Below are 17,352 nucleotides of genomic sequence, written 5' to 3' on the forward strand. Positions count from 1 at the left end.
TGTGCTATAGGTTACACAACTCCCTGGGGTTATCTACACAGAGCTACTTCACACCTGACTCCTAGGTTGAGCGCTGAAGGGCTGGACAAACTTTTCTCTGTATCAGACTTTCGGCTTTCTCTCTTGGTGGAAACTAAAACCTGAAGTGGAGTCACCCAAGCCGTGGAAAAAGAGTCTAGGCGTTGACAGTCGCTTGGAGCATGCTCAGTCCTCCTTGAGTCACAGGGCGGCAGTTCGCATCCACCCGCGGCCGGCGGGCTTCCTGCAAAACCCATGGCGCTACCCGGGGTTCTCCATCACCACTTCCTCCCCGCCCGGGGCGCGCTCCCCGGACACCCACCTACTGGGCGCTCAGCAGCCGCAACCCCTGCCCGCCGCCTCCCCGCCGTCTACTTCTCCTCCACCTCTGGTTGTGGCGGGCGAGGACACGTCAGGGGACATAAATAAATAAATAATTCCATTCACCCGGCGACAGCGAGTCGAACTGGCGGCGGCTAGACGGGAACCGAGCCCCGCAGCGCCCACCCGGTGCGCCAGAGACCAGGTAAAGTACTCCCAGGGAGGACGAGAGGAGGAGGACAGGGGGAGGCACCCGCGGAGAGAAAGGCGAGCGTGCGTCCCCACCCTGCTGTCCCGCCAAACACAGAGTTTCCAGTGAGCCCTTATATAGACAGAAAAAACTTCAAAGCTGCCCCTGGAGCAGCACTCGGGTCATCCTGCGCGTGGACAGTGGCGTGGGAGTCGCGTGGGTGCCTGCGTCGGGGAGGTGACTCCAAGGGGTGCTGAGCTGGAAGCACCCCACGTACTCGCACCCGCATACTTTCGGCCAGGAGGTGCCCATGTTGTGGGCTTTTTCACGGAAACTTTTCTCATGCGGTGCTTCCGTCTCTCTTTGGACTACGAGTCTCCCGGGGCTGGTTCCCGCCCCGTGTGTCCCCATGTGCTTCCTACCAGCCCCTGGCCCTCCCCTCACCCGCCCCTGGCCCGCGAGCATCGTGGGGTGGCTTGGTTGTCGTAGAAGATAGGGCCTCTCGGGGAGCTGGTGGTCACAGTGTGTGTAGGGAGTATCTTCTTGTTTAAGCAGAAGATCGGGGTTCGAACAGGTTTGGAAGGGAAGAAGTACCAGTGAGGTCCGTCTTGCTTCTTTTTCGGTCCCCAGGTAATATTGAGGGAATAGGAGGAGGGTGAAAAGTTGTGTGCTGCTGCGGTATTCGCCCCAGCAGGAGGAGAGTGAGACTTGACGGAGGGCCAGGCAGGGGCTCATACGGGTTTCCCAGGGCTCTGCGCCACGCTGGGAACCAGGCCAGGCAGGTAGCGCGGGAGGCGGGCGGCGGCTCAGGTGCGAACTGCCTCCTCTCAGCGGAGGCTGCCCAGCAGCTGTTCTCTCCAGCCGCTTTTCTCACCGACTTCCGCGAAAGGGATTGCAGACTCTTTGGCAAGGGCGTTTGTGACCAAGGGCCACTTTCCCTGTAGGGTTAGCAAGAATATTTTGTGTTCTACGCCAAGGATATTAACATTGTACACACACACACACACACACACACACACACACACACACACACACAGTCCCACACGTGAGAGGGAATGAGTAGCGGTTTTCACAACAAGTGTCTGCCTCCGGTTTTGCAGAAGTCACTAATGGGCTGGGTTGAGTGACAGCAGATGGTGGAAGTAAGAAATTAAGGTTTCACCTCCTCCTCTCGTCCTGGATCTAATAAGAGTCACATCAGAGGAATAAAGTCGCCCACAATGATGAGAGTGATATGAAAAAGACTGGGCAGGAGCAGTGAAAGCTAGATGTTCTTTCCTGGCACTCCGAGCTTTATGACTCAACCCAAACAGAGCTCAAGAGGGCCACAATGTACTGTGTCATTGGAACCACAAGTACTTAAGTGTGCATTTGAGGGAGGGAGTATGGCTGAAAAATCTGAGCAGGGTGACTTGCAGAGAGTAAAAGCTTGAGAAAGATGACTCATTTAACCTTGATGAAGCAATCCTAGCTCCATTTTTGCTTCTGACATTAAAGCAATATAACTGAGCAGACAATTGAATGATCTCAATGAAAGGGAAACATTATTACCTTAAGAAGCTCAGTGTTTTGTATATTAACTCCTAAAGTCAAAAACTGTTCCTTTTTTCTTTCAAAATTCATACCAACAGTTTGCAATTAGGTACTGCTTTTTTTTCCTCCAGGTATACCTGTATTTTAATAGTAGTAAGTAATCTGAAATTTTAACATCTCGTTTCCAGTGTCCTGTTCGTGAATCTTCCTATAAATGCTGAATTTATTTTGAGATATGCATTTACTCTTTTATATTATCTAGTTTGGCTTTGAGCTCAAGGGAAATGACCTAAAGAAATATCCTTTATCCAGAGTTATATTTTTGAATCATGGATCTGAAATAAAAAGAAATAACCTGTATTTGCTTTCAGTTCTATATTTGTTCACCACACATTTTTTGAGACATTCTCATAAAAAAAGTAACTAACTTAATATGTAGACCTAGATTTTAGGCTCAGTTCTGCATTTTGTAAGGTTGTAATTATTTACAATCTCATCCTCAGGTTTTCTTCTCTATAAACTGGGATTGGTGGTACCGATCGTAAAGTGCTATTGTGAGTAATAAAGTGTATGGAAAACACCAAAAACAGAGACTAGTTATTTTAATCCTTTTAGTAGTATGAACATTCATGTACATCCTTGTGCCCTCTGACCATTCAGAGTACAATCAATTTATTTTAAAAATATGTAAGGCAACGTTAAAAATAGGCAAATGTATGTTCTTCTTATTTCCATAAATTGGTTATCAAACAAACATGATTTTAAGTTAATAAAACTAACTGGAACTTATTTCATTTTTTGAAAGAAAAATAAAAAGAAAACCCTCACTCCTGGGGGATTTTCCTTACTACACACAGGGTTAAAATACCTGAAACTACTCCAGATAATAAACTGTGGTTGCCAAGATGCGTGAACTTGGACTTCTGCTCTCAAAAAATTTGTCTAGTCATCCAATTTATCTTCCTCCTACCCTATTGACCTTTAGCCAGTTTCCTTCTCAATGGAACAGGCATATATTCCAAATAATTTGAGAGGAAATTAGCAGTCTAAGAAATGTAAGATATGCTAACAGGCAAATTTGAGAAGGGTATCTGGCCTTAGAAACCTGTATATTTAGCCCCACTCTTGTGCCCATCAAGAATGACTTTGTATAAACAGATATGGGGGATTTTTTTCTAGCTATGAGGGAGGACACTCCCTCCCTGAAAATTATCTTTGCCAATGAAATTATTTCTACTTTTTTAGAGCAGAGACTGAGGCACATTACCTTTCAGACTTTAGACAGACTAATCCACTCACTCTAAGAAGCCCAAGAAGAGTGTAATAATTATAACAATGTCTCTATAATGCCCACCACGTTCCAGGCATGATGTTACCACTTTCTGTATTTTATCCCCTTAACTACCCTATTAGGTTGATCTGTCAATATCCACATTTACAGAAGAGGAAGTCAGGCACAGAAAGTTAAGTTACTTGCTTAAATAACACAGCTAGTAAGTGACTGATCTGGGACAAGCACTTCTGCAGTCTGGATTAAACCACTAAGTAGTACAGCAGAATCTGAATGAGGGCAGAAGCTGAATGAGGGCAGAAGCTGAATGAGGGCAGGGACTTTGTCAGGTTCTCCATTCCTGGTGTACTACTTGGCACATAATAGTTCTGAATGAATTATAGAAGAAAAAAAAAAACAAAGGAAAGAAGGAGGGAGAGAAACAGAAGTGGAAGGAAGTAGGAAGAAGGAAAATGAAAGTGAGCCTGCTTTCCTTCTTTTTTTTATTTACAGAGACAGAGAGAGAGATAGAGACAGACAGACAGGAACGGAGAGAGAAGAGAAACATCAATTATCAGTTTTTCGTTGTGACACCTTAGTTGTTCATTGATTGCTTTCTCATATGTGCCTTGACCGTGGGCCTTCAGCAGACTGAGTAACCCGTTGCTCAAGCCAGTGATCTTGGGTCCAAGTCGGTGAGCTTTGCTCAAACCAGATGAGCCCACGCTCAAGCTGGCGACCTCGGGGTCTCGAACCTGGGTCTTCTGCATCCCAGTCCAATGCTCTATCCACTGTGCCACTGCCTGGTCAGCTATGCTTTCCTTCTTGCTGCCTGCCTAAATCTGTCAGGAAATTCTACAGGGGCTCAACACTGTAATTCTTTGAAGATTCCTTTGCCTTGTCCTAGTCACTTTGTGAGAGTTACAAAAGCATTGTTTCTTTGGTGTGACAAATTAGCAAATAGAGCCTATGCCCATTAAACACACACACACACACACACACACACACACATATTCAACATGGAACAAACAAAAAAAGACAAGTTATCTTCAGGAGTTTGGGTTCAAATTCCAGTTGAGCCACCAGTTGGCTGTACTACATGGGGTAATACTTATATGGTTTTCCTGAACATCAAAGAAGATAACAAATGTCAGGTGTTTTCTATTCTACCTGGCAAATAGAGTGGCATGCATAGTACTAGCTATGTTCTCCTGCACCCTTTATGCGGCTTCTTCCCCTACAATCCATCCCACAGAAAACATTTGCCCTGGTTTCCTTACCTTGAAGTGATCTTTATTCAGCTGAACTGCCTTGATGTGGCACTTCTCTTAGGCCAGTTATTGTATTTTACCTAGAATTATAATTATTTGAGTAGGTACCCTATCTCTCTTAACTGACATGGTTTTTTGGAGTAGAGACCATGTATGTTTCATCTGGTAGCCCCTGTGGGACAAAGGTCTTTGGCACAGAACAGAGAAGAAGGCTCTGAAGTCTGGCTTATCTGGGTTTTGATCTTGGCTCAGCCATTAACTAGCTGGGGCAGGTTGCTAAACCTCTCTAAATTGTTTTTTTCAGCTGCAAAAACTCTCTAAATATGAGTTTGAGTGTCTGAAGAAAAAGGATCTTCTGTAAAAGGAGAATCATAATCAATTTCATGTGTTGTTGTATAGATTAAGCAAAATAATCCCTGGGAAATACTTAGCACTGTGTGAAGCACATAGTACATAGAAATTACTCAATACAGGTAGCTAATGCTAAGTAATAAATATTTGGCCTTATGTCTCTTAGCTTGGTGTAAGGATCACTGGCTTATTCTTTTTCACAGATTTTTGGGAAGCTTTTGCAATGCAAGTTTTCTGTTAGAGGGTGTAACAGTATTGGATTGCATAATATACCGACCGTTAAATGTACTTATTGTTTGAGAGATAGGTCATCCTAGTTCATTACAGGCTTTCTCAACACTGTTTGGATCAAAACTATTAGAAAATGTGTTAGGAAATAACTGCACACTAATTCTTAGTAAGTAATATAACTTTTTTTTTTAACTTCTAGGGAAACTTGCAGAGAAAGTTTTATTTTCTCAATTGGTTCCTTAAACAGGGAACCCCTGAGCCTAGTCTACTTGCTACTTACAGTCATAATATGAGACAATAGCCTAATCTGGACCATTAAGAAATAAATCTTGCTACACATATTTGGCAGTTAGTAAAAAAAAGAGTTATTCATGTTTAACTACAAACTGTCATAACCAAAAACACTGGAAAAAATTAACCACAAGTTAAACAAATTGAACTTAACTATAACAAAAACTAGTCCAACTAGGGCTGAACCAGTGAGTGTCAGGGTGCCCCAGATATATTCATAAACATATTCATAAGGACTAGTGTTATTAAAAATGGCAGTTTTAATACGTGATGCATACATGTATATATTTTTAATTTTTATTTATTGATTTTAGAGAGAGACAAAGGGAGAGAGAGAGAGAGAGAGAGACAGGAACATTGGTTTGTTCTTGTACATATGTTCCCTGACTGCGGATCAAACCTGCAACCTCTGTGCTTTGGAGTAATGGTCTAACCCAGTGGTCTCCAACCCCCAGGCCGTGGACCGGTACTGGTCCGTGGGCCATTTGGTACCGATCCGCAGAGAAAGAATAAATAACTTACATTATTTCCGTTTTATTTATATTTAAGTCTGAACGATGTTTTATTTTTAAAAAATGACCAGATTCCCTCTGTTACATCTGTCTCAGACTCACTCTTGACACTTGTCTCGGTCACATGATACATTTAAAGGCCAGTCTGTGAAAATATTTTCTGACATTAAACCGGTTCGTGGCCCAAAAAAGGTTGGGGACCACTGGTCTAACCAACCAAGCTATCTAGTGAGGATGTGATACATATCTTTTTTTTGAAAATTATTTTCCTGTCCTAATGCCAAACTGTTTTGCAATTATTCTCATTAATATTTATTGACCCCTAAATGAATTTGTAAAACTTTTACAGGGTATTTGAGTGACATTTATACCGGCAAGCTGCCAGTATAAAGATTTTTGTTAAAAGTTTTGATCAGTTAGAACAGTCCCACAAAAAATGTTTATGTGCTTCATTTATCTAAACTGGTGATGCAAATAAATTAGAAACAAACAAACAAAACAAGAAATTGCAATGCATTTTTGGTAATATTGGGCATTAAAACAGCAATTTTCAATTGAAAATATTTAGTATGAGTGGTAAATGCAAGAGAATGTAAACAAAGATCTGTATAAAATGATGGCATTTTTTAGAAGGCATTTTATTTCAAACATTGGCTGTTTCCTCAATTAATAACACAATAAAATGCATTCTTAGTCATCTCTACCCCTATTCAGATGGTGAGTAGAATTAATATATGGAATAATTATAATTTATTTAGAAGAATCTGTCCTACTAAGTAATTTGCCTGAAGACCTATTTCTTTTGGAGCTTGATTAGATAGGTAAATAAACAATAAAACTAAAAGACATGCACTTGTTTGAGAAGATTCTAAGGGATGAACTATATTAATGATATTTATTTTTAAATCAGTTCTCCAGAATTTTAGAATTTTAGGTTCTATCAGTTCTTCTCAAATATGCTAAAGGTGTATCTAGCGATAAACAGCAGCATGTGACAGTGTTTCTCAACAGGTGACCCTGTTGATATTTTTGGCAGACAACTCTTCATTGTGCAGGAATGTAAGACCCTTTCATTATAGGACATTTGGTGTCTACAGCCCTTGCCCTCTCCTCAGTAATGATAATTATCTGAAATACCCCTACATTTAAATCGACCCCTTGGAAGAATAGTCTAGCTGTGGTTGAAAACTATTTGTCAATAGGATCAATTTGAGTATGTTTAAAGAAATTATCCTTGATATCAGAGTATCTTCAAATAAGAAATTATCTTATTTTTCCTTCAAAGGATAAAAAAACTCTTGAAAATACTTAGATTTGAAGCAATTAGGTTTTTATTTTAATGTACATATAATGTATTAACATTTAATAATCAGGTTATCATGGATCTCTTAGGCTCCAAATCTTCATTTGCTTTAAAACTGTTAAGAACTGTTGGCATTGTTGGCACCTGCTGCTTCTCAAACTGTTTTTGGCTTCCATGCTCTCTGTATTCTCTTATTACTTCTCTGACTTCATTTGCAGCTTGTTTGATTCTCCTTTCACCTCCTACTCACTAAAGTGTATGCTCCTCAGTTTCTGTTTGGAGTTTTGCTTTTGTGTATATTCTATCAATTGAAAAAACTCATTCTCTCTTGGCCTTGGCTTTCTCCTCAACAAGAACAACTCTCAAGTTATTATTTTCAGCCTTGACCTTCACATAATCTCTAGACTGACCTTTCCAAATGTCTTCCTGGACAGCTCCCCTTTACAGTGGCTAACACCACCAGCACACTGTGATCTCTTTTGAACTTCCTTTGTCTTCTTTTTTCTGTTATTTCCTTTGCTTTTATTGGTCTTATTTTTTTTTATAGCATTTTAGTCTAGAAATGTTAGAGACCCTCTCTCCCCTTGGCCTTGTGTCTCACAGTCAATTGCTAAGACTTGATATTTGAATATCCTTTTTCCTCTTTCTTTCTATTTCTTTCTTTCTTTCTTTCTTTCTTTCTTTCTTTCTTTCTTTCTTTCTTTCTTTCTTTCTTTTTGGCAGAGAAAGTCAGAGAGAGGGACAGACAGGAGCAGACAGATAGGAAGTGAGAGAGATAAGAAGCATCAATTCTTTGTTGTGACTCCTTAGTTCATTGATTGCTTTCTCGTATGTGCCTTGACTAGGGGTGGTGGTGGGGCTACAGCAGAGCGAGTGACCCCTTGCTCAAGCCAGCAAACTTGGGCACAAGCCAGTGACCTTGGGCTTCAAGTCTGTGACCCCACACTCAAATTGAATGAACCCATGCACAAGCCGGCCACCTCTGGGTTTTGAACTGGGATAGAGCATCCCCGTCTGATGCTCTATCCACTGTGCCACCACCTGGTCAGGTTTATTTTCTTTCTCTTTCTCTTTCTCTTTCTCTTTCTTCTCTTTCTCTTTCTCTTTCTCTTTCTTCTCTTTCTCTTTCTCTTTTTCTTTCTCTCTTTCCCTTCCTCCCTTCCTTCCTTCCTTCCTTCCTTCCTTCCTCCCTCCCTCCCTCCCTCCCTCCCTCCCTCCCTTCTTTTCTCCCTCCCTCCTTCCCTCTCTTCCTTCTTCCTTCCTTCCTTCCTTCCTTCCTTCCTTCCTTCCTTCCTTCCTTCCTTCCTTCCTTCCTTCCTTCCTTCCTTCCTTCCTTCTTTCTCTCCCTCTTTCTTTCTTTCTTTCTTTCTTTCTTTCTTTCTTTCTTCTTTCTTTCTTTCTTTCTTTCTTTTTCTTTCTGAGAAGCATCAACTCATAGTTGCTTCACTTTAGTTGTTCACTTATTGTTTTTTATATGTGCCTTGACTGGAGGACTCAAAATGAGCCAGTGATCCTTGCTTAAGCCAGCAATCTTGGGCTCAAGCCAGTGACTTTGAGCTACAAGCCAGTGACCTATTTGGGGGTTAAGCCAGAAACCTGGGGTATTATGTTGATGATCCCATGCTCAAGCTAATGATCCTACACTCAAGCTGGTGACTTCAGGGTTTTGAACGGGAGACCTCAGCATTCTAGGTTGACACTCTATCCACTGTGTCACCACCAGTCAGGCACAGTTTCCTCTTTTCTGATGCTGCCACAGACTTTGCACTTTTGACATACTTCTTAGAGTCACGTTTTAGTCTCTTAGCTGGTCTTCTCACTTCTAGCCTCTCACTGTACAAGTTAATATTATACGTGCCACCAGATACTCTTACTGAAGTACTTTTCCTTTATCTACATGTAAATAACACTTTGGTGACTCCCATTACTTAAGTCTAAGGGCCAACATTTCAGTCCTTGTTATTCCAAAGAGCTTTATCAGGTTCATCTCCCAGTGGCATAGTACTTAAGTCAATCCAACAGTCCCCTGTGTTTCATTCATCATCATGCCACTGTATCTTTGGTCATACTGTCCTTTCATCTTAAAACGCTCTAATTTCTTTCAACTTTCACATCTAACTTTAATCTCATCCTCACGCTAAAGTTAAATATCACCTTTAATTTCCTCTGAAGCTCTGGATAGGATGAAGTCACTTTTCTAAAATTTTATAAACATTGCATTTGTAATCTGCCCTACTTATTTTTTTTAAGTGAGAAGAGGAGAGATAAAGAGACAGACTCCTGCATATGCCCAACTGGGATCCATATAGCAACCCGCATGTGTGGCCAAGGCTCAAATCAACCAAGCTATCCTCAGTGCCTGGGGCCAACATGAACTAATTGAACCATTGGCTGTGAGAAAGGAAGAGAGAGAGAAGGGGAGAGGTGGGGAAAAGAAGTAGATGGTTGTTTTTCATGTGTGCCCTGACTGGGAGATGAACCTAGGACTTCTATATGCCTAACTGATGCTCTATCCACTGAGCCAACCAGCCAAGGTCTGTCTTACTCATTTTAAACATTTTATTATAGTTATATTAGTACGTCTTCAGTTTCTTCATATAATACAAAATTCTGGGTGTCAGCATAATAATCTATTCATATTTATATACCCTTCAGCAGTTTGGTGGATTAAGAAGTTTTAAAGAATTTAGAGGACATCTGTTTCCACTTATTGTATTATTTTTTCAATAACAATCTTCAATAAGCAATCATCTATTGTTTAAGTATGTGCACTGAGGCAGCTTGTTTTTTATCCTCATACAGCTTGGTGTATGAGGATAATGCTCTAACCTCTAACCAACTGAACTACCCAGCCAGGGTGTGACTCAGTACTTATTGCTTCTACTTAAGGTCCTTACTTAGCTTCCTGGGGCCACACAAAATAAATCTCTTTTTGGGTTGATTGACAGCTGGTACACATGGGATGACAGCTCAGATGTTTATGTTTTCTCTATTAATCTAACATATTCTGTTTTTCTATCTGTTCTTTACATGACCTGATTAAGCTCTTTTTTAGGGAAATATTGGGTAAACAAGTGCTTTTTAGGTTTGCTCCCTTGCATTGGGGCAGCGCTTTGTGTGTAGTCTACGGAAGGCTGCATGTGCCTGCCCTCAGGGCAGCAGGTGGCAAATTACAGATTGCCTGCTGCCTTTGGGAGAGGCAAACGTTTGCTATTATTTACCAGAGAAGGGGTACTTCCCCTGGCTCGTTTTGCTGGGGAGGACTGAGGGCCTTGGGAGCCCTGCTAAGGCTGGTGGGGGTTTATGAGTCCGGTAAATCCAGAGAATGAGTGCAGTGAATCCCAAGTGTTGCAAGGCATAAGAACTCATTTTAGAAAAGGAAGCGGTATTCTCTGTGTGTTTGCTTGTCTGCCATTACAAGACTTTAATAAACAGAATAACTCACCATTTTCTGGCTTCACTGTTCCTTTACCATCTGCCCAAATCCAATGGGAACCTGCATGGCCATGGCAGTGGCCACTGGTCTTACAGGAAACTATGTTTTCGGAAGCATACAAGTTGAGGAAAGTCCATAAATGTACAGAATAAACCCTGATTGATTGGCTTGGATAGAGCGGCAGCCCTGCATGTGTAAATCCAGGGTTCAATCCTGGGCCAGGCATACATGAGAAGTGACCATCTGTTTCTTTTCCTGTCCCTCTCCCCTTTCTTTCTCTTTTCTCTAGCAGCCAGTGGCTTGATTGGTTTGAGCATCAGCCTCCCAACACTGAACATAACTTGGTTGGTTCGAATGTCGGCCTCACATGCTGAGGATAGTTCATTTGATTCGAGTATTTGTCTCCGACAAGGGTGGCCAGGTAGATCCTGGTCAGGCTGCATGTAGGAGTCTTTCTATCTCTCTTCCTCTCACTTAAAAAAAAAGAAGAAAAAAATTGTACAGAATACGTCAAGAATGAAAATGATTACTCATGAACATAAATGTTTAAACTCTTGTTCATAACTCAACTGGCTGTTAATACCATCTCTTTTCAGATGGAGTCAAAAGGTGGGATATAAAAGTGTATAAGAGGATCCACTTGTGGAAGAACCCACTGTTATTTTATGGCGGAACACTCTCTGTGTCCCTCAATGTAATGAATGAGTAAATGACTAAACCACTGAAAGGAAGGAAGGAAAGTAGAAAACTCACTTTAAATTTTGGTTACAATTGGACATTACTGAGTTACATTATCTACCTTTATAGATGAATGCCATAATGGGTAAAGTAACAAACGTGTGTGTGTGTGTGTGTGTGTGTATGTGTGTGTAATGAATCAGTTTACAAATACTGAGCCAAAGAAGTGGCTATTAGGTAAGCTATAGAGATAACATTTGAGTAAAAATAAGTTCTTTATTGAACATTTCAATATGTGAAGCATTCTTTTACACGTTTATTTTACATGTTTTAACTAATCTTTAAAACCTTATGACCTTTGCTTGACCAGGCAGTGATGTAGTGGATAGAGTGTTGGCCTGCGATGATCAGAACCTAAGTTCGAAGCCCCAAGGTCACCAGCTTGAGTATGGGATCATAGACATGACCACGTAGTCACTGGCTTGAGTCCAAGGTCTCTGGCTTGGGCAAGGAGTCACTGATTTGGCTAGAGCCCCCAGTCAAGGAACATATGAGGAAGCAGTCAACAACTAAGGTACCACAACTATGAGTTGATGCTTCTCATCTCTCTCCGTTCCTGTCTGTCTCTCTGTCTCTCTTTACAAAAACAAACAAACAAAAACTTATGATCCTCATTTTTCAAATAAGAGAATTAAGATTCAGAGGTTTAAGTATCTTACCCAAGGTTATAGATCTTGTCAGTGAGAAATCTGAATTTGAATCTATTAACCACAATATATATTTTCAATATTAATATTTTAAAATAATCAATGATGGGGTAGATTTTAAGAGACTCCAGAGGGAGGAAGTTTGAGAAATGTAAAAAAATATATGAAAAAAAAAAGACTAGATAACTACAATAAGTTTTGATCTGTTAAAACATCAAGTCAGCAGAATGATAAGGCTTCCTCATTGTTTAGAAAATGCATCTGGAACCAAACCAGGAAGCGTGGAGAAAATAAAAACCTCTTGTGACTGTGAACTCAGAGAGGCTAGGGAGCTAGTAGGGACTGAAGAAATGTCAAGTTCAGAATATGATGAGATGGAAGAAGACTTGACTTGGGCTGGTGAATACACAATACAATAACAACAGTAATAAACAGATGATGTATTTTTTATTAATTTTTTACCCAGTGTCACCTCAACAAATTTAATTAGAAAAATTTTCAGGGGGTTGGGTTCCTAGAAAGAGTACAAGTGAATTTTCTGGGATGATGGAAATTTTCTGAAATGGTAGAAATCATTTACATGTTAACGGGCATGTGGGTTATACACAGCTGAATATATTTGTGAAAACTAAAACTGTACACTTAAGAACTGTACATTTATCTGATTACAAATTATATAATAACTGTATGAAACTTTTTTTGTTTGTTTTTGTTTGTTTGTTTTGTTTTGGGTTTTTTTTTTTTTTGGTTTTTTTGGCAGAGACAGAGTCAGAGAGAGGGACAGATAGACAGGAAGGGTGAGAGATGAGAAACATCAATTCTTTGTTACGACTCCTTAGTTGTTCATTGATTGATTTCTCATATGTGCCTTGACCGGGGGGCTACAGCAGACCAAGTGACCCCTTGCTTAAGCCAGCGACCTTGGGTCCAAGCTGGTGAGCCTTGCTCAAACCATATGAGCCTGTGCTCAAGCTGGTGACCTCGGGGTCTCAAACTCGGGTCCTCTGTGTCCCAATCGGATGCTCTATCCTCGATGCCACTGCCTGGTCAGGCTGTATAAAACTTTATAATGAATATTTCTCTGGTTAATGGCAAGAGAATAAAAAAGAATATTATTCCGCTAGCCATGGTTGCAAGGTGGTAGGGGAAGAGTGTGCATGGTTGTTGGATTCCTGTGGAAGGCCCAGGCTGTGGGTTCGTGAATGGAGCAGGGTCTGGTGAATTCTCATGGATGTGTATATGTCTTATCTGCAGTGAAGTGTAATTTTAAATTTAGCTTCTGACATATTTCAAGCCAGAGAATACAATTCTTCTTTAGCAATTATTTATTTTTTCACTGTGCTCCAGACACCATTTTATTTTATTTTTCAATAAATATTAATAAAAATAAATATTATCAATATTTCATATTAGTTTTAGCTTTATAGCATAGTGGTTAGACAATCATATACTTTACAAAGTGTTACTTCTAATATTTCCAGTACCCACCCAGCACCATATTTATAGTTATTACAAGTTATTGACTATATTTTCTGTGCTGTATCTCACATCCTCATGACTGGTAAGTACCAATTTGTACTTCGTAATTCCTTCATTATTTCACTTAGTCATTCCATTCCCACCCCCTCTGGCAACCATCAATCTATTCTCTGTATCTGAGTCTGTTTCAATATTGCTTTCTCATTTTTGTTCTTTAGATTGCACATATAAGTGAAATAATATGGTACTTATTTTTCTCTGTCTGACTAATTTCACTCAGCATAATGCCCTCTGGGTCCATCCACACTGTCTCACAGTCATAAAAAGTAAAATTTCATTCCATTGTATATATGTACTGCTACTTTTTATTGTTTATTGACGGACACCTGGGTTGTTTTCATGTCTTGGCTATTGTAAATAATGCTACCGTGAACATAGGGGTGTGTATATTCTTTCAAATTAGTGTCCAGACACCATTTTAGATGTTAGAGAAAAGGCTAGGGATAACACAGGCAAATTTCTTTCAGTCTTGAGCCAAATAAATAATGGAACATATTCTCAAAGCAAACTTACACAATTCTTGTATTTCAGTGACCTTTTTATAGATCTCCAATGTCTTCTCCCTGTCATTTGCTTCCTTTGTTGATTCTTTCTTTTCCTTTTTTCTCCATCTCAGTGACACATGCTAGATCAGGGACTTTGTAAATAGAAGATGACATTTTGATTTAGTTATGTCTAGTGTTTAACCAAAATCAAGATATATAAATTTTCAGGGCCCCAATTTCTTTATTTTTAAAAATTTAAATAATATTCCCTGGCCAGATAGCTTGACTGGTTAGAGCATTATCTGGAACAGCAGAGGCTGCTGGTTCGATCCCTGGTCAGGGCACATACAGGACCAGATTGATGTTCTTGTCTCTCTGTCTCTTCCTCTCTTTCTAAAATCAATAAAATAAAGATTAAATATGTATAAACAATAAAACTTATATCATGGGGTTGTTGCTGGAGAAGAAATAAATAATGTCAGTAAACAATCAGTGGTAATCATAAGTATGTTTGCTTTTTTCTTTACCTCTGTTTTTGGCAGAGCCTATTTATTCTTGAGGAACTTTTTTGCACAAGTGTTTATAAGTTATGATATTGCTATTCATAGCCTGAACCAATTAGGAGATTTACAGAACAATAAAAGCAGGGATTCATTGACTTCACAATATGGACAAAACTCTGGTTTGGGGCACATTCTGGCACTGATGTTGATGCAGTACAAACATTTAAGTGCCAAATTTTTCACTTAGTCAAAAAGTATTACTATTAATTGGGACTACATCCCAAGAGAATTTTGAGATGGGCATTTCTTACTTTCCACTTAGATATAGTAGTACACAGAAGCTCGTTTAAAAACCAGCACACACCAAAAAGACAATCATTCTATTATTATGACTTAGAGATTTTTTTTTATATTAAGACACAAAAGGTATGTCAACATAACTATTGATGCCACTTACATGCCTCCAATGTGCTTGATCTTTTATATTTTGTATTTCGAGTATTCATTATCACCATGCAAGATAGATTATATTTATTACGGAGGGAATGAAGACTCAGCAAGGCAAGATGAGGCTGTCCATTAGAGAACCCCAAGAATCAATGCTTCAGTAGGTGTTTTAATACAGGTGAGATGCTAATGGCAACTAAATCTTACTCCATATCTTAAATCAATTTAAATCAGTAAGTAATTAAGTGTATGAAGTATTCTGCATAGAGATATGGAAAAAAATCTCTATAAAACATCTTTCCTCATTGCTTAAGGAGACTGTAATTTCAGAGATATACTCTGTGTATGTACTATTTAAAGATACAATCCAGAGTAGGATGAAGTGTCAAAAGAAATAGTAGAGAGCAGTGATGTCCTATGATAAAGGTTGACAATCTATAGCCCTTGGGTAGTATTCAGCCAGCTGCCTGTTTTTACAAATAAAGTTTTTCTGATACAACCACCAGTTAGTTTCACTATACTTTGTGGCTGCTTTCCTGCTGCAGGGCAGAGTTGAGTAGCTATGACAAAGCCTGCACAGCCTAAAATATTTATTATCTGGCATTTTGGAGAATAATTTTTGTTTGACCCCTGCTCTAGGATTTCATAAAAGGGAGATTTTACTATGTGACAGAAGAATCAAAAAAGGCTTGAATGAAAGAACTGAAACCTTTTGGAGCTGAGGGGTAGTATTTTAAGTGAAATGAGGAGATGGCCTTTGTAAGTGCTATAAATCTCCAAAGTGAAAGCAAAAACAAGGATAAATATAAAAGCCTACTGGAGTATAAGAATCATATCACTATGTATAATTCATAGAATTTTATAAACATTTGTCTATGAATATTTTTTGTGAGTGTTCATCTAGAACAGTGATTCTTCAATTTGATGAAATATTTGAGTCAATCAGTGAACTTCTTAAAAATATAGTCTTTGTTTTACTCTGTAATCTGGGATACTAAAGTTTAACTCATGTGGAAAATCACTGGTCTAGAATATTTACTCATCTGATAAAATTGATTACTTTTTGTTAAAGAAATAATCTCCCATGTTGTCTCTACCTTCAGGAAGTACACTCACGCTGGACCTACCCTAATAAGTTTTGCTAGTAACTACTTAAAATAAAAGAAATGTATTAGATATAGATAACACAACTAAGTGACTTCACTGTGCCAAGAACTTTTTATACCTTATCTCATTAAAGATTTAAAATAGCCCAATGAGATAAATGTTATTATTTATAGAAGAGAATACTAAGGATTAGATGGGAAAATAATTGACTTAAGACTACAATACTAGTAGAAATTGATTCTTTTAAAAAGAGAAACTTTTGGAGCTAATATACATAGAAATGGACTTGCAGATATTAAAAAAGAGTTTTCAAATTTGTTTTAATGTAACTTATTATTTTCTATAAAAACATTGTGCAATCTTTTTTAATAAACATTAAGACTGCTTTCATTACAGATATTTCTGAAAAATTTTATTAGAAATACTGATATTATAGCCTGACCAGGCAGTGGTGTAGTGGATAAAGCATCATCCTGGGATGCTGAGAATCCAGGTTCAAAACCCTGAGGTCGCCAGCTTCAGTGTGAGCTCATCTGGCTTGAGCACAAGATCATCGACTTCAGCATGAATCATAGACATGATCCCATCATCACTGACTTGAGCCCAAAAGTCACTGGCTTGAAACCCAAGGATTCTGGCTTGAGCAAGGGATCACTGTCTCAGCTGGAGCCCCTGGTCAATGCACATATGAGAAAGCAATAAATGAACAACTAAGATGCCGCAACAAAGAATTGATGCTTCTCATTTCTCTCCCTTCCTGTGTGTCCCTGTCTCTCTCTCTCCCTCTCTCTCTCTCTCTCTCTCTCACACACACACACACACACACACACTAAATAAATAAATAAATAAATAAATACTGATACCATAGACACAGACAACAGTATGGTAGATATCAGAAGGAAGGGTGGTGCTGATAATAAAGAGTAAAAAGTGTCAAATAAATGGTGACAGAAGAAGATATGACTTTGGGTAGTGAGAGCCTGTAAAGCCAGTGGCCGCAGCCACCATCACAGCTGCCTGGCCAGTGCAGGTTCCCATTAGATTTGGACAGTCGGTAATGAAACAACAGAGCCAAAAACTGGTGGGCCATCACCTTTAATCCTATTTTGCACCTGGTGGGCATGTAAAAACACACAGTGAACTCCAAAAGCCACTCATT

At 39.5% G+C, this 17,352-nt stretch overlaps 1 protein-coding gene across 6 annotated transcripts in view; it reads left to right on the forward strand.

Annotated features, from left to right (window-relative positions):
- Window positions 1-234: 234 nt before the first annotated feature.
- The window catches only part of SLC16A7 (solute carrier family 16 member 7), a 221,492-nt gene continuing 204,374 nt past the window's right edge, over window positions 235-17,352 (forward strand). For all 6 annotated transcript variants that reach the window (XM_066258876.1, XM_066258875.1, XM_066258874.1 and 3 more), the window contains exon 1: window positions 235-544. The gene's annotated coding sequence lies outside the window, so the exon portion shown is untranslated. The remainder of the gene's footprint in view (window positions 545-17,352) is intronic.

The sequence above is a fragment of the Saccopteryx bilineata genome, chromosome 2 (assembly GCF_036850765.1).
Source record: "Saccopteryx bilineata isolate mSacBil1 chromosome 2, mSacBil1_pri_phased_curated, whole genome shotgun sequence".
Classification (NCBI taxonomy): Eukaryota; Metazoa; Chordata; class Mammalia; order Chiroptera; family Emballonuridae; genus Saccopteryx; species Saccopteryx bilineata.